Source organism: Papio anubis, chromosome 3 (genome assembly GCF_008728515.1).
Source record: "Papio anubis isolate 15944 chromosome 3, Panubis1.0, whole genome shotgun sequence".
Classification (NCBI taxonomy): domain Eukaryota; kingdom Metazoa; phylum Chordata; class Mammalia; order Primates; family Cercopithecidae; genus Papio; species Papio anubis.
In genome coordinates, this window is record NC_044978.1 from 101,415,133 (window position 1) to 101,433,210 (window position 18,078).

Sequence of the window (18,078 nt, forward strand, 5' to 3'; positions counted from 1 at the left end):
AATCCCCTGTCAGATGAATAGTTTGCAAATATTTTCTTCCATTCAACAGGTTGTCCCTTTACTCTGTTGATTGTTTCTTTTGCTGCACAGAAGTTTTTTAATTTAATATAGCCCCATTTGTCTATTTTGTTTCTGTTGCTGTGCTTTTGATGTTTTAGCCATAAAATCTTTGCCTTGACCAAAGTCCTGAAGTGTTTCCTCTGGTTTTCTTCAAGTAGTTTTGTAGTTTTGAGTCTTACATTTAAGTCTTTAATCTCTCGAGTTGATTTTAAATTTTTTTTGATTTTAAATTTTGGTAGAGACAGGGTCTTGCTATGCTGCCAGGCTAGACCCAAGCTCCTGGGTTCAAGCAATCCTCCTGCCTCAGGCTCCCAAGGTGCTGGGATTATAGGCGTGAGCCACTGTGCCTGGCCTTGAGATGATTTTTGGATAAGATGAGAGATAGAGGTCTAGTTTCATTTTTCTGCATATGGATATTCAATTTTCCCAGAACCATTTATTGAAGATACTGTCCTTCTCCCAACGTATGTTCTTGGTGCCTTTGTTAAGAATCAGTTGGTTGTAAATACATGGATTTATATCTAGGTTCTCTATTTTGGTCCATTGTTCTGTGTGTCTGTTTTTATACCAATATCTTGCTGTTTTGGTTTCTATATCCTTGTGATATATTTTGAAGTCAGGTAGTGTAATGCCTCTAGCTGTGTTCTTTTTGCTCAGGATTGCTTTGGTTATTTGGGCTCCATATAAATTTCTTTCGGTTCCACATAAATTTTAGGATTATATTTTCTATTTCTGTGAAAAATGACTTTGGTATTTTCACAGAGATTGCATTGAATCTGTAGATTGCTTTGGGGAGCATGCTTATTTTAACAATATTAACTTTTAACATTCATGAGCGCCAGGTGTCTTTCTATTTGTATCCTCTTCAATTTATGTCACTGGTGTTTTGTGGTTTTCTTTGTAAAGGTCTTTCACCTCCTTGGTTAAATTTATTCCTAGGTATTCTTTTGGTAGCTATGTAAATGAGATTTTTGATTTCCTTCTCAGCAAGATCATTACTGGTGTATAGAAAGGCTACTAACTTTTATATACTGATATTGTATCCTGAAACTTTACTAAATTTATTTATCAAATCTAAGAGTTTTTTGTTGGAGTCTCTAGGTTTTTCTAGATATCTGATCATGTCATCTGCAAAGAGGGATAATTTGAGTTCCTCTTTTCAAATTTGAATGCCCTTAATTTATTTCTCTTGATGGACTGCACTGGCTAGGACTTCCAGTACTGTGGTGAATAGGAGTGGTGAAAGTGGGTGATATGGTTTGGCTGTGTCCCCACCTAAATCTCATCTTGAATTGTAGCTCCCATAATCCTCACATGTGTTGTGGGCGGGACCTGGTGGGAGGTAATTGAACCATGGGGGTGAGTTTTCCCATGCTGTTCTTGTGATAGTGAGTAAGTTTCGTGAGATCTGATGGTTTTATAAAGGACAGTTCCCCTGCACACACTCTCTTGCCTGCTGCCATGTAAGATACACCTTTGCTCCTCCTTCACCTCCATCATGGTGGTGAGGCCTCCCCAGCTATGAGGAAGTGTGAGTCTATTAAACCTCTTTTTCTTTGTAAATTACCCAAGTCTGGGTAATTTAATATAGCCCCATATTAGTCTTCGTGAGAACAGACTAATACAGTGGGCATCCTTGTCTTGTTGCAGTTCCTAGAAGAAAGGCTTCCAGCTTTTCTCCATTCAGCATGATGTTAGTGGTGGATTTGTCATTTTTGGCCTTTATTATGTTTAGGTATGTTCTTTCCATGCCTAGTTTGTTGAGAGTTTTTATCATGAAGAGATTTTAAATGTTATCAAATGCTTTTTCTGCATCGATTGACATGATCGTATTGTTTTTGTCCTTCTTCGATGCTCTACCCTTTCAGAGAATGTTCTCTAATAATTCACTACAGAAATGATCCTTGGAAGTACAGTCTTTTAAGGTACATTTTAAAGACCTTCTGTGTTTTATTGAAAAAAATAAAGGAAATATGCATTTGTAATTATAATGTTATACATATTCATTAAAAAGATTTAGAAAGTACAGATATGATAGAGTCTGTAACATAGAGTCTGATTAAATATGAATGTATAAGTAATCACACCTTTTCCCATTCCCTTCGCTTTCGAAGGAAGACAGGATCTAGTGTTTTACTGTGTTACTTGAGAAAATGTGAGGTTGCAGAACGGTAAGGACAGAAAGACTGAAATAATTTTTAGTCAAAAGAGCCCAGTGCAATTGGAAGAACAGAACAGACAACCAAAGCAGAGAGCTGGGGGTGGAGGGAGGGAAAGAAGGACAAAATTTTGTATGTATCTGCCTAGCTGTGTTCTGTGAAACTGAGAAGAAATATATACATATATGAATTTAAAGATGTTTTCACAAGTGTCATGCCATTTAATAACTCTTCCCACTCTCTTCAAAAGAATTCCATAAAAATGTATGTTGCTTTTTAATGTTTTATTTTGGATTTTGGATTCTTTTGCATGCAAAACTGTATTGTGACTAATCATGAAATATCCAGTTTTATTTGGGTTACAAAAAAGAAAACATTAAAAATTTGTAATTCTGTCTTTAGAATGTATTAGGGTTTAAAACATGGTAAAGATAGTATGTATGTATATGTTTATTTATTTTTTTGAGATAGGGTCTTGCTCTGTTACCCAGGCTGGAGTGCAGTGGTGCAATCTTGGCTGACTGCAAGCTCCACCTCCGGACTTAGATGATTCTCCCACCTCAGCTTCCTGAGTAGCTGGGACTACAAGCATGTGCCACTGGACCTGGCTAATTTTTGTATTTTTTGTAGAGATGGGGTTTCACCATGTTGCCCAGGCTGGGCTCGAAATTGTGGGCTCAAGTGATCCATCTGCCTCCCTTCCAAAAGTGCTGGGATTACAAGCATGAGTCACTGTGCCAGGCCAAGATACATGTGTGTGCCTTTTCTTTTGTTTGGACCTCAGGTGAGATTCTTATCATTTCTGGAATCCCATGCCTGCATATGTTTCCTAGATGTTCTTTCAGGTAATTAATCCTTCCTCCAATTTATTCCTCCTCTTCTCCCTGCACCCAACAGAAATAAGTTGAAAATTCTTGCAGCTTTTTGATAAGAGAGAATGGACATAAAAAGCATCTAATGACTAAAAATGCTCATATAAATGTTGTAGAATCACTTCAATTTTTAATGGAAGTATCCCTGTTAAAAAAGGCCTAGAGAAGCCATCAAATATCAGAGTCCCTTGGTCTTGCAATCCTTAGTTTCTTACTCTTTTTGTTTTGGTGATCACTGTACCTCCTTCCTTACCCTTTCTCTTTTGTCCATTTCTGGACAGTTGCTCTTGACTTCCAGGAATTTCTTGGCACTTCTGAAAACCTAGTTTCCCTCGTCCCCTTCTTATCCCCATGGTGTCTGATATTACCTTTAATATCATCTTCGGTTATCTCTGTTGCATGTTGGTTCCACGAACATGTGCTGAATAGCTCCTTTTTGTCAGGCATGTCTCCTGGAACTGAAGATTGATACAAAGATAATTGAGATCATGGTCCCTGCCCTTGAAGATGGGAGAGAGGAAAACCCCACATTAATTCACTATACAGAATCCGACTGAGATATCAACAACCCACACCATTTTACAGACATGACGGCAGGTGGGGGAGCTGGGGAGGACACCTTGGTCTGCATGACTCTAAAGATCTGCCTGTTCCCCTTTCACAGTGCTGCACTCCCTCAGCTATGGCTGGAAGGCTGAGAAGCAAATCCACCACAGTTAGGGGAAAGGAACGACCACATTGTGAGCATCTGCTATGTGCCTGTCACTCTGGATATATTGTTTAAAGGATACAAAGCTGTCATTGAATTAGTGTCTGCACTTTTTACATGGAGGGAGGGTTGAGATGTTTTAATTAGGTGACTCAGATGCATATTTAGAGGCTGTGAGTGAGAACGCAGAGGACAGGAAGCATTTATAGGGTGGCGGTTTAGGGTTAGAAAGTTCGTATTTCAGGATACAGCAGGAGGCAAAACGGACAAGGCCAAGGAAGAGTGGAAGTGGAAATACTATGTCTCAGAGAGAAAGGGGTATAGTATTTTCCCTGAGATAGGATTGAAGAAGGGGCACTGGGTAATGAGGTACCTTCAAAGATAGAGAGAAGAGCATTTGGAGAATTTATCCCCAGCAGGTTTTTTTTTTTTTTTTTTTTTAATCAAAGCCAGTGGATCAAATGATGACAGTTACATTAGATCATTTCAAGGTTTTGGTGCCATAAAACACAAGAGACAAACTGTTTCTATTACTAGTAGAAATGGGAAGCAGTAAAACAGACACATACTAAATAGGTGGGATGCCAGCAGTTCAGTATTACCTTTATAATAGTTACGTAAAACAAGCCAGGAAGGAGAGTTAGTGAATATGGGCTCTGGGCCATTATAGATTTCATTTAGAGTAGAAGAATTTCAGTTAGTAGCCTTCCTGAAAAGAGACGATAAAGAGGCCAGGATTATGCCCAGGGTCTAAATACTGTCTGAGTATGAGGAAATCGACTCTCCTCCAACTCTGGGGTAGAAGAAAGATGATTGGATCAGAGGGAGAGAGATGATTAAGTCATTAGACAAAGCAAGAGCTGACGACAATGATAAAGCACTAATGCATCCAAGGAGATTTTTTCCCCACTCTAGCAGCAATTTTTTATAATTTAAAAAAAGAAGGTGAAGTCGACTGATTTGTCTGGCTGACTATAGAAAGCATTTAAAAATCTTTTAATGACACTCGATTATGTTGAACGGTACGTTTCTCCTCTTTAACTTCTCTTTGCCTTAAGTGTATCTACCCACTTGTCCCAATTTCCCTGATTAGGCACCTGGTGGCAACCAATGATGTGAGTTACAGGAATGAAAAGGCATAAAAACCTACTTTAGGATTTACTGAAGTTCCAGGAGGCTGGGCATGGAGGCTCCCACCTGTAATCCCAGCACTCTAGGAGGCCGAGGTGGGAGGATTGCTTGAGCTCAGGAGTTTGAAACCAGCCTAGGCAACATAGTGAGACTCTGTCTCTATAAGAAATAAAAAAATTAGCCGGTGTGGTGGTGCACTCGTGTAGTCCCAGCTATATGGGAGGATAACTTGAGCCCAGGAGTTCAAGGCTGCAGTGAGCTATGATTCAGCCACTGCACTCCAGCCTGGGCAACAGAGTGAGACTCTGTCTCTAGAAAAAAACGTTCCAAGAATGTCATGTGGAATTTTATCACTTCTATTCTCTGGACATTTCACTGGTACTGATTTCTCTTATAAATTGGATGGGTGTTTTCCTTGAGCAGAGTCTGGACTAAATTGGGAAGTGGTACCTGAGTGCCTTCTTCACTTCTTTTCTGTGACTCATTTCCTCCTCTTCATGTCTCTCTCCAATCTGGATGTTTCATATTCTCATAAATGCTTGTGCTGAGTGCCTGTCAACTTAGAAGTTACCTCTGCTAAGGTGGAGATAATAGCTAGCCCTCTCAGAGCTTCTGGGATTCTTACAAGGGCCATTCAGAGACCTCACTTTGATTGAACTCGAATGAAACAACGTTTTTTTTTTTTTTTTGGAGCCAGGGTCTCACTTTGTCAGCTAGGCTGGAGTACAGTGGCGCAAACATACCTCACTATGATCTCAAACTCCCTGGCTCTAACGATCCTCCTGCCTTATCCTCCTGAGTGGCTGGAACTACAGGCATGCATCACCATGTCCAGCTAATTCTTTTATTTTTATTTTTATAGAGACAGGTTCTTGCTACGTTGGCCCTGGTCTCAAACTCCTGGCTTCAAGTGTTCCTCCTGCCTCAGCCTCCCCAAGTGCTGGGCTTATAGGCACAATCCACTGTGCCTGGCCTGAAACAAATCTTTAATGGTAAAATTTTAGGTATCATAATAGATTGCTGGAAGATGGTTCTGAATTAAGGAAACTTTAGGAGCCCTTTGAATTCTACCCTGTAAGAAGCTTCACACACTTAGAATTTCTGAGCTTACCAGACCCTGATGTCCTAGTTGCTCAGAGTTTAGAGTAACACGAAGCTGACACTCGGACACTGTTCTCTTCCTCTGTTAATTATCTATGACCAACCAACCACATTCTGCAGGATTTAAAAGTATTCTAGTAGCCAAATTAGCTAGTAATCCTTAATGCTTTTAAGCACCAGAAAGTGAAAAATATCAAAGAACTATTGCTGCATTTGAGGAACTAGAATGAAGTTTGGTTTGGCTTGAGGAGAATTAATGACAGCCAGGAGTATGTGCTGGTTTCCATTTGGTTCCCATTCACAGGCAAACGGAAAGTACATACAGCCTGGGGTAGGTCAGGCCAGCAGATATTTAAGTTGGTCAATAGTGTCTGGGCCTGCGAATATGGGGTGATTTTGAAGAATTAAGTTCTGCAAAAGATTCAAGGGTATGAAGCTGCCTTCATCTTAGTCAAATGCAGGCAATCAATCTGTCCTTTGCATGTAATAAATTGGGACCTTAGAAGTGAAGATCAAATAATCCGAGATGGAAAATTGGTTGGAGAAGGTCCAGCCTGACCTACACGTAGACATTTCTCCTACCTTGTCTTGTCTCTTGCTACAAATCATTCTGCAAGGATTAGGTAACAGCAACTTCAATTCACACACCTTTGAAGGATGGTGACTTCAGCATTATCCACGGTGAAATTCACAGCCAACAATCAATATGTATTTTCAGGCAAAGAACCATTATTCATTTCTGTTATCGGACAATCTCAGGCAGAAATCATATCTTTTGTGACTTGAACGCACAGCATTTTCAACTGCTTTATTACTGTGGCTGAGAATAGGGCTTTGCTCTGACTGGCATTTAGCTGCTGAAGTTTTCTGGACTGGCATTTGCATTGGGTATCCAGGACAAGTGTGGGTTTTGAAGGGAAGGGAAAGAGGGGGAGAAGAAGGAAAGAAAAAGCCATCTGCAGGTAGAGGCCAGTTTTGTTAGGTTGAAGCAGCATAATTTGTTATCATTGACACTGAGTGCAATGTTGATTTAACTTTTGCATTGGGGCTATTGACTTTACATTGAAAAGCCAGACACCAGTCATTGTCTGACAATAACCAACACAATCAGAAATTCAGACCTAGCATGATGTAGAGGAGGAAAGTCTGCCAGAAGACAAAGGATCTTGTCCTGGTTCTTTGAAGAATTAGTTATGTGAAGCTAGCCAAGTCGCTTTACCTCTTTGGGCATCAGTTTTTGCATCTGTAAGAAGATAGATATAGAATACTTGACTTATGTTCCCTTCCAGCTCTGAAAGGCTTTGACCCTATGATTGGAGTTGTGTTTTACTCTTCATTAGCATTATACTTTCATAAAATGAGGGAGGTTGCTAAATAATATAAACACAAATATGCCTTAATCCACTTACTGAAGTGCCAACTGCTGGCTGATTTTTATTTTCAAAATCATCTATTAAGTTGGGAATATGATGAAGCCATTACTTAGAAGTTAACTAGTTTCCCATGCACTTTTCAGATCATGGTAATGATATTCACCAACATTTGTGCAGTTCTTTAAAGTGTGCAGAAGATTTCAAATGCACTGTCTCTTTTGCTTCTTCCTTAATCTGTAATTCTCAGTCTTGTAGTGCAGCTGAGAAGGGAAATGAAAACATTGTTTACATTTTTTACATTGGTTTACATTTTTTTGTAAAAAAGTTTTGTTTTTTCCAAAGAATGGGTTTATTAATCCAGCAATGTTCATTGAGCCTCTATGAAGCGTCAAGACCTGTGCTATAGATGAGGAGATCAGGAGAGACATGGTCCTACTCTTGTGGAGTTCACAGTGCAGTAACAAGAACATAATTAAACACATGATTGGATAAATTAGAGAGTGGTGAGAATTTCGTGACTTCATGGAAACTGGGTTGTCCAGGAGTGGTGATAGAACAGGGATACTGGAACCTTCCCATGGCTGGAAGGAACACAGTGCCCACTCCTCCTCTGCAAATGGTGTTTGGGGATGTAAGTTGGCCATCTCAGGTCAATTTCCGGGGGTTACATCAGCCCAGCACACGAGGCCCCACGGATTTTGGTTTGAGATGCCCTTCTAATCAAAAGCCCATTTTCCTGCTTTACAGAGTGAAACCCATTTTCCTGTTTCACAGAGTGAAACGAATACTCTTTATGGTGCTGTTGGGCTTCAAGTCTGTGCCAAGCAATTGGCTTTCCCAGCACTTTCATAACCATGCAGCTCTGGATTTTTCAGGAGCCCATGCAAGACTAGTTTGTTGTATAAAATGCATCCAAGAATTTTTCCTCACAGCGCTGAATGGTAACTTGGCGGCACTAACTTTACCCCACATTGTGCTAAAATCCATGGGTTCACTATCTATCTATCTATCTATCTATCTATCTATCTATCTATCTATCTATCTATCTATCTATCTATCTGTCTATCTATCTATTTTTTTAGATGGAGTCTTACTCTGTCGCCCAGGCTGGAGTGCCATGGCGCGATCTCGGCTCACTGCAACTCTGCCTCCAGGGTTCAAGCGATTCTCCTGCCTCAGCCTCCTGAGTAGCTTGGATTACAGGCGCGTGCCACCACACCCGGTTTATTTTTGTATTTTTAGTAGAGACAGGGTTTTACCATGTTGGCCAGGATAGTCTTGAAGTCCTGACCTCAGGTGATCTGCCCACCTTGGCCTCCCAAAGTGCTTGGATTACAGGCATGAGTCACCGTGCCCGGCTGGGTTCACTCTTAAGAGATGAATTCATCTTGTGGTTTATTATGGCCAAGTCTTCACAATAGGAGTCGGGGCACAGTGATCCTAGGGTGTGTGTGGATAGGCTGCCCAGTGTTGTCTTTACATTGAGGCTCATCTGCAATTCCCAGTGCCTGCATACAGTCTAGCATACAGTATGCGTTGATTACATGCTTGCTCATCCAAAACACTACTCAAATATATTGCTTTTTACTGTTTTTCTTTTGTCCATTTTTTTGTTGTTAATTACCAAAGTAATTTATATTTAATTTTTAAAAATTTCAATAGATTTTGGAGGCACAGGTGGTGTCTGGCTACATGAATAAGTTCTTTAGTGGTGATTTCTGAGATTCTGATGCACCCATCACCCAAGCAATGTATACTGTACCCAATGTGTGGTCTTTTATCCCTCACCCCCTCCTACCCTTTCCCCTGAGTTCCCGCAGTCCATTGTGTCATTCTTACACCAAAGTAATTTATGTTTGAGGTAAAAAAATTAACCATATAAAAATGATTTAAAAGTGAATGGTCCCTCATCCCACTGTGCAGAAATTACCACTGTAAACCGTTTGATCTTTTTAGACCTTTTCAACACATGCATTCATTCCTCTCACTTCAAAAATAGTATTTAAAACAGAGCTTGAAACTGGTTATTTTTACTTATCAACAAAAATCTGACTTTTTCATCTCCGTTATATTGATCTACCTGATTCGTTTCACAATGTTTCATGGCATAATGCAAAATAATTTGTGAATCAGTTTTTCTATTGAGTGACACTAGTTGTTTCCAATCCTTTCCCAAAGGATCGTTTGTCAAAATGCTTTAATGAATTTCTTGGTTGTGTATATATATATATTTTGATAATTGTGAGAGCATTTCTTAAGAATATATTTCTGGAAGTAAAATTGTTAGGGTAAGAATTATGCACAAGAAACTCTTTTTATAGACACTGATAAGTTGCCTATTAAATGCTGTATGAATTTCTACTTTAAAATGTTTTTGGTGTTAGTGATAAGAAAGTCAACCGTGGAGAAAGGAAAGTTAATGGACCTTGTACTGAAAGGTTCAGAGTGTAGCTGGTTTCAGGCTTGATTAGATACAGGCGCAGAAATGATGTCACCTGGCTCTAGGTTCTCTCTCCTGGCCTCTCAGCTCTTCTTCCTCTTTGGTGGCTTCATCTCAGACAAGTTTCCCTCATAGTCTTAAAACCTCTCTAGCTGGGTACTGTGGCTCATGCCTCTAATCCCAGAACTTTGGGAGGCTGAAGCAGGAGGATTGCCTGTGCCCAGGAGTTTGAGACTAGCCTGGGCAACATAGCGAGACCCCATCTTTATAAAAAATTAAAAAAATTTAGCCAGGCATGGTGGTGTTTACCTGTAGTCCCAGCTTCTCAGGAGGTTGAGGCAAGAGGATCACTTGAGCCTGGGAGTTCAAGGCTGCAGTGAGCCGTGATTATGCCGCTGCATTCCAGCCCAGGAGACAGAGTGAACCTTGTCTCAAAAAATAAACAAAGAAACAAAAAACAAAAACCCCCAAAACCTCCAAAACCTAAACCAAACCCAAAGCAAAAATAAAACAGCTGTGGAACTCTAGGCTTCATCATTTCAGGTTTTAGCTCAGTGAATACAGGTTTATTTCCCAGAAGCTCCAGTCAGTGTCTCATTGGCTTTGATTGGTCATGTATCCATCTCCGAACCACTTAGAGTGTCCAGGGCCATGAAGGCTTTTGTTGACTCAGCCTGGAGCTGGGTGTAGAGTCAGCTGCACCAGAACTACATGGGCTGAGAGTGGGGCAGGACGGCTCACCAATAAAAGTTGTTAGCTATTCTGGAAGCAGGGTCAGTGTGTAGAGTGTGAAGTCAATAAAGGTGGATGGAGTACTGTAGAGACAGATTCTTTTCTGTGACTTAGGAGTGTAGATTCAGTTTTATCTTGAGAGTTGATCTTTGGGAAAGCTGTCACTGAGGATCAATTTGGTGATATGACTTAATGACGTTCCTTACACTGCTAATTGGGACAATAATTATGTACTGCTGAAGTGTGTTTAAGGGTTATCCTTAGATAAGATTGGATTTATAGCTGAAAAAGAAACACAGTCCCTTTAAAAGAAGGAACAGATGTATTAAAGAACAAAAGCGTCTTAATGGTTTTGTTAAGGTTGCTATGGAAATGACTGAATGCAAATTTCACTTTAAATCCCTTGAAGTTAGCAATCTATTGAGAGGAGAGAAGAAGTTTGCAGCAGGATTTTTTTTTTTTTTTTTTTTTTTTGAGAGAGAGAAGGAGGAGGAGGGAGAGGAAGAAGACTTAAAGTTGGGGCAAAACTCTTAAGGTTAGGGGCAAAAGGAGTTTGAGGTTTTTAGGGCAAAAAGAGTTTGAGGTTTTTTAATCTGGAAGAGACCTGTGAGATTGTTTAGGCCTTTGGTTCTCAAATTTGAGTGAGAATCACCTGGAAATTTTCTTAAAACACAGATTTTTGGGGTGCATCCTAGAGATTCTTCTTTAGTTGGTCTGGGAAAGGGTCAAGTATTTACATTTCTGATAAATTCCCCAGTCATCCTCATGCCAATATTGTGGCGGTGAAACTGGCCACATTTTCCCATAGAACTGATATTTACAGGTGTGTGTGTGTGTGTGTTTAACAAACGTAGAAGTTGACCCTCTGGGGTCTTAAAACTTGAAATTTACTTTGCCTCATCTTAGTTCCTTTCTCAGGAAATGGACCCTCAGGGAAGAGACTAAACAAGAGATTAAAACTCACCAGATCACTGCGACCAGGTAATGACAGCCAGACCCTTCATTTGTCATGATTGCTTGCTTATCCTGCCCTAATTCCTCCCTGCCCGTAGCTACATTCCTTCTGCCAGTACAGAAACCCCCCAATTTTAGTTGGCCAGGGAGCCAGATTTGAGGCTTTGTCTCCTGTTCTCCTTGGCTGTTGAGCCAGGTGAAAGCCTTCTTCTTTGGTAATAGTCATTGTCTCAGTGATTGGCATTCTGTGTGGTGAACAGCAGGACCTAGATTGACCCTTGGCGTTTGGGTAACAGTGGCTGATGCTACTGGTGGAGGAACTACACCTTGAGAAGCACTGATCTAGGCACCTTCCACTCCTCTCAGTCTATAGATGGGAAAATGGAAACTCAAAGAGGTGAGGGGTTGGCTCACAGTGATTCTGGGAGAAAGCAGAGGTGCTGGGGCTAGAATCACCTCTCCTGGCTGCTTCCCTGCCCTCCCCTTCTCCCCTCTTCTCTTTCCTCTCCCTGCCTACTCCTTCCCTTGCCTCCTCCTCTCTCCCCCATTTTCCTCCCCTCCTGTCTCTCTTTCCCTTTCCTTCCTTCTGTAAGGGAACTGAGCCCTGGTCTAGTTAATGTCAAGGTTATAGAGTACAGTCAGGAAAGAACCCAAACTTCTTGACTTCCAAGGTGGTGCTTACCCCACATGTCTCAAGTTTCCTGCTTCTGGAGAAGCAAGGCACAAGGAGATTATGGAGTTTCGCTCTCAGTAGCTGGATCATTCTGAAAGTGTTTTTCTTTGAAGGTGAGAACAAAGAGAGCCCGCATTATTAGGGAGGATGTCCCTGAGCCACATGACAGAGGGAGGCTGTCAGCAGTAATAAAGAGGCTCTCTGGTTTGGGGAAAAAAAGATGCCTGTAGTTGTTGTGGGAGAGGAAAAGCATTTCTTCTACTTTCTTATATTTAGTACCTGGGGGCCTACAAATGAAACTAACAAAAGACAGATTAACAGGAGGAAAAGAAAAGCATACAGTTTTATTCATATTTTATGTGCATGGGAGTTCACAGAAAAGAAGTGAAACTCAAAAAAGTGGTTAGTTAGGCTCCAGGGCTAATATCCGATTTTAACAAACGAAAGGGGGTTTAAGCTTCAAGGGATGACACATGGTAGGGAAGTGACTGGAAAATATATGGAAGAACTAATGGAAGATAAAAGCTTATTTTAGCGGGGTCTGTTTTTGCAAACTTCTCTTGGTGTCACCTCTGTCTCTGGTGATGAGTGCTTTTGCTCCCTGGTATTGGGGTGAAGGCTGGGACACCTTCACAAAGGGAAATTTATACCCTGCTTTTAGGCAGCCAAGAGGAGGGTAGAGAACTCTTCCTGCATCTGTTGAATCTCAATTGCCTCCAGCTCAAAATAATCCTTATGCCAAAGTGGCATGTTTTGAAGCAGCATATTCTGGATCCCTTCACTGGATGGAGGATTCACAGACTTGCCAACATCAGGGCTGGTGAAATGTAGATGCATGCTAGAGCATCGTCCCAGTGTCACAGGGTGAGGGAGTCCGGGCCATGCTCATCCAGCCCAGGGGAACCTATGCTTAGATTAAACGGACTTATTTAAGAGACTAGTAAAATTAAATTTCAAAAGATTTTTATTTAAAAAAGTACCTTAATTGTGTATTATATTTTAGAGTTTAGTATTTAGTGATGTTGCTTAATGAATAACTCTATTTTGGCTTTTAGAAAATATCTGTGTTATCCATACCTGTGTAAAGGATAGTTATTTTTACCACTAGAAAATTAGTAAAGGATTATTATCTACTTTATCCCAATTACAGGCAATATAACTAGGAAGAAATAAATGGCTTCGGGCATGCTGGACTTGCAAACTCAAATTTATGAAGTGACAGCTAGTGTCATAATGCTCCTGCCTCAAGATGCCCTCCCAACCCGGAGCCTGGCTGCTCCCTGAATTATCTTGCAAAATGTAAACACCCATTGTCACTCTGAAGGAGTTAGTTCATCAGATTTCTTCCCTTGGTGATAGGAGGGATCTACAGCAGGCTGAGAGCAGGAAGGTGAGGCAGAGGATGACAGAAGCACAGACAGGGATGCCCGGGGCTTGTGACCCACCCACAGGAGTACAGCAAGTGCACGTGAGATGCTTCTCAGGATTTATGTGTTAGCTTTTCTCCTCAATTTTGGAAGGCAAGGAATTGTAGTCAGCGATCGGCCTGGTGAGGGGAGTATTTTTGGTGCAAAGGACTGTCCAAGAAACCCTGAAATCTGATCAAAAGGTGACTGCAGTGTCCTCCCATCTTTGCTGTTCTCTTAACGGGGCTCACTCCTTCCCTGATTTTCTGGTGGCCTCCAGGTTCATCAGCAGTTATTTGGATGGTCTTCTGATGTGCAAGCGGGTGGTAGGATGTGGTAGAAAGGACGTATCACACGCTGGTGCTGCATTGGCTCAGTTCAACCTCAGTTCTGCCACCGTGTGACCCAAGGGCCAGTTATTGACCCTTTTAGAGCTTTGGTTTCCTTAGGTGCAAAAGGGGACTAATTTATATTTATGTACACACACACATATGCACACATATATATGCATATACATATAAAATATATTAGTACAGATTAACAGGGTAACACATAAAGTATCTGGCACAATAAAATCTAGGCCATCGCAGTGTGGGTTTTTGGAAGCTGATGCTGAGATGGAGTTTGGGGTGCAAGACATTTATTAGGGATCAGCTCTTGTGCTTAGAAAGGGGAGGAAGCAAGAACTGGGCAGAGGGACAGGTTGAGCTGCAATGTGGGCCCTGGAGTGCCTCGGCCAACCCGAGGAGCCCTGCAGTGAGTATTGTCCGTCTGCATTGTCCCACAAGGGGCTGAGATGGCCAGCCTCTAGAGCCCTGCCTCACTCCATCACCAGACCTGGCTGCCCTGGGAAGGAGGTGTTCTTGGGTGAGGCAGCTCCTGCTGCAGAGGCAGCCCCTGAGCTGCTGTCAGAGGCTGTCTGCTCTGGCCACCTCCTGCAGTTGCGCAGCAAGTGCTTCCTGAAGGATGGTCTGGGTGGCTCATTTTCATGCTTACCACATAGGCATCCAACAGACATGTCTCCTCCCAGCCGCCAGAAGTATCCTCTTTTTTTTTTTTTTTTAACATTTCTCCACCTTCTTTCTGTTCTCCATCTGTCCTCTTCTCTTGCACCTGCTTCTTCCATCCATCCATCCTCTCCACAGTCCAGGGAGCTTGTGGCTCCTCTGCAGGGGCCCTAGAAGTGGTGCGTGCCTTTGCTACTCTCTCTGCCAGTCCCACTGCAGCAGGAAGCATCTGACACATTTTTGTCTCATGCAGATAATGTACAAGTTACCCATGACTCCTCTTTTACTTTGGTAGAGGGAAGAAAAGAACCAGGCTTTATTCTGCAGAATAAAACAACGCAGATGCTGGTGAATGCACTGTCAGCCCATGCCTGCCAGCTGGGACCAACAATAGGAGAGGAGGCATTGGCTGCATCACTAACAGATTTCCAAGAACGCTATGGGCAGCCAAAAAAGCCATTTGGGTTTGTTTCTTTTTCCTCTGTTGCCTTTCTGAGAGATAAAGAGGCTGATGGATCATGAATGGAGACATGAATTTGATAACATTTGGAAAGAGGTTAATGGAAACCAATGTACAATCTACAGAATAGGAGAACATAGCAGATTTCTAAATGCCAATATCATTTAGAAGCTGCTCTTAAAGAAAATTTGAAGGTGAGCAGGCGGTGGACAGAGGATCCGAAGCAGCTGTAAGGGCCTCACATGAGTTTGGAAATGTCTTCCTCATATGATGGATCCTGGCATCATTCCACACAGACGCCAGGTAGGTGTCCCCATCCACAGCTCTCTCAACTCCTGGGATAATTTCAAAACGGCAGAGAGTGAGGGCATGTGCATCATTTGACCACATCATAGAGGGCACCACTGATTCACTGTACTGGCAGTTTGTTTGCTGTACGTGAAATCTCTTATATCTGGCCTAGAAGCCTGCGTCAAGGGACTGGGAAACACCACCAGCTCCCTCTTTGAGTGGCAACCATGAAATCCACCATCCAGTGGCCTCCTGTGGACTGTGGACTAACTTCCTTCAGGGGGCCCAGGAAGTCCCAGGGAAGTGGAAACTGTCTTCCATATCCCACTTCAAGACTCAGTCATTGTGCAGAAGAGGCCAATAGCAAGACCCCAATTTAGTTCCATGTCTGAGGAGTTCAGCCTAAAATCCTAAAGTTGCACAGGGTTTTACTGTCTCATTCCATTCTCTCAACAATGCTGTTTCATTTGCGAGGACAATGGCACTTGGAGAGATTGAGCGACTTCCCCAGGTCTCGCTAATTGTAAGGAGCAGGGTAGGTCCTGAGTTCTGGCCTCTTCTGGCTCCACAGGGTTCTGGTACATGGTTATCATGGTTCTGTTTTTTCTCAAATCAGAGAAGACAAGGGGACAAAGACATTTAATCCCATGGAACCTCTTGTCAGTCTCACTAAGTAACCAGGGCTTCAGAGGATGCCACTAACCCTTGCTTACAAGTAGTCAGGCATTATGCTGCTGCCTGCTAGACTGTATTGGCTACTAGCCACACTTGGCTACTGAGCCCTTGAAATGTGGTCAGTCTAAACTGAGACGTGTGTGTGAACTTCAAAGGCTTCAAAAAAGAAGGTAGGGCTGGGTGCGGTGGCTCACACCTGTAATTGCAACACTTTAGGAAGCCAAGGCGGGAGGATTGCTTGAGCCCAGACATTTAAGACCAGGCTGGGCAACATAGCAGGACCCTGTCTCTACATTAAAAAAAAAAAAAAAAAAAAAAAAAAAAAAAAAAAGGAGGTAGATGCCTCATTAATAATTTTGTATTGACTATATGTTGAAATAATACTTTTGATATGTTGGGTGAAATGCTTCTATTTAAAAACTATAACTTATATTTATAAAAATGAAAAATATGAAAAAATTTATTTTACCTACCTTCTTACTTTTAACAATGGTGCCTACTAGAAAATGTAAAATACCCATGTGGTTTGCATTACATTTCTATTGGATTACTCTAGATTCATCTGCATCCCTAAATGTCTTTACTCTATTTTTAGCTTCTGCTTCTTCACTCTACATCACTGTTACTGGTAGCGACTGGGTAGGTCATCTGCTTTAGACCTTGAAATTTAAGAGGCAGTTCACAGAATGACTGCTATTTCACACTCAGGTGAGCATGGTCATAATTGGGTGCTCATAGGGGACTTGGCAGTTTAGTGTCAATGAAGAAGCTTTCTAGGGGTGATGCCTCATTCATTCAACAAATATTTATGTAACAGCTTCTTTATGATGGATGATTATGCCAGGTTCTGGGACTATGTCTGGGAACAAGAAATAGTCACAGGCATTGGGGAGCTTATAATCTGGCAGGGGCAGTAGACATTGTGATGGTTAATTTTGTGTGTCCACTTGCCTGGCTACAGGGTGCCCAGGCATTTGGTCAAACATTTTTCTGGGTGTGTCTGTGAGGGTGATTTTGGTTGAGATTAAAATTTGAATTGATAGACTGAGCAAAGCAGATTCCCCTCCCTAAATGTGTGTGGTGCTTGTCCAATTGGTTGAAGACCTGAAGACAACAAAAACACTGACTAAGAGGGAACTTCACTGGCCTGACTGCTTGAGTTGCAACATCAGTCTTCTACCCTTGGACTGGGTTCAGACTGGAATCACTCCAGCAGCTCTCCTAGGTCTTAACATGGCAACTGCAAATCTTGAGATTTCTCAGCCTCTATAGTTATTGATATGATTTGGCTCTGTGTCCCCACCCAAATCTCATCTCAAATCGTAATCCCTACATGTCAAGGGAGGGATGTGATTAGACAGGGGGGCAGTTGCCCCATGCTGTTCTTGTGATAGTGAGTGAATTCTCATGAGATCTGATGGTTCTACAAGTGTCTGGCATTTCACCTGCTGGAACTTCTCTCTCCTGCTGCCCTGCGAAGAAGGTCCTTGCTTCCCCTTCCATCATGATTGTAAATTTCCTAAGGCCTCCCAGCCATGTGGAATTGTGAGTCAATTAAACCTCTTTCCTTTATAAATTACCCAGTCTCCGGTATTTCCTTATAGTGGTGTGAGAATGGACTAATACAGTTGTGTAAGCCAGCTCCTTACAATCAATCTCTCTCCCTCTCTCTGCCTCTCATCTATGTACATATGTATCTGTTATCTATCTCCTATAAGTTGTTTCTTTTGAGAACTCTAACATAGACATTAAGTAAACAATTTATATACTGAATAATTATATAACTACTGCTTGGAGGTGTGGTTGTGGTGTGTGGTGAGGGAGTGTAGAAATGTCTGGGGGTTGATCTAGCCTAACACCTTCCGGATTACCCTAGGTTCTGGCCCTTCCTCAAAGAGTCCTGGTCCACTCAGTCATCTCCCACAATTTGGCCATCTTCTTGGGTCCTCAGGACAATAAATGACCCAGCCAGATCTCTACCCTAAGTCTGACTTAGGATGGAAAAGTCTCTCCTTATGCCTTTATCAGTCTTGAC

At 41.9% G+C, this 18,078-nt stretch overlaps 1 pseudogene; it reads right to left on the minus strand.

The window, feature by feature from the left end:
* Positions 1 to 1,871: 1,871 nt before the first annotated feature.
* Positions 1,872 to 1,980, minus strand: LOC116274395 (annotated as a pseudogene).
* Positions 1,981 to 18,078: the final 16,098 nt, after the last annotated feature.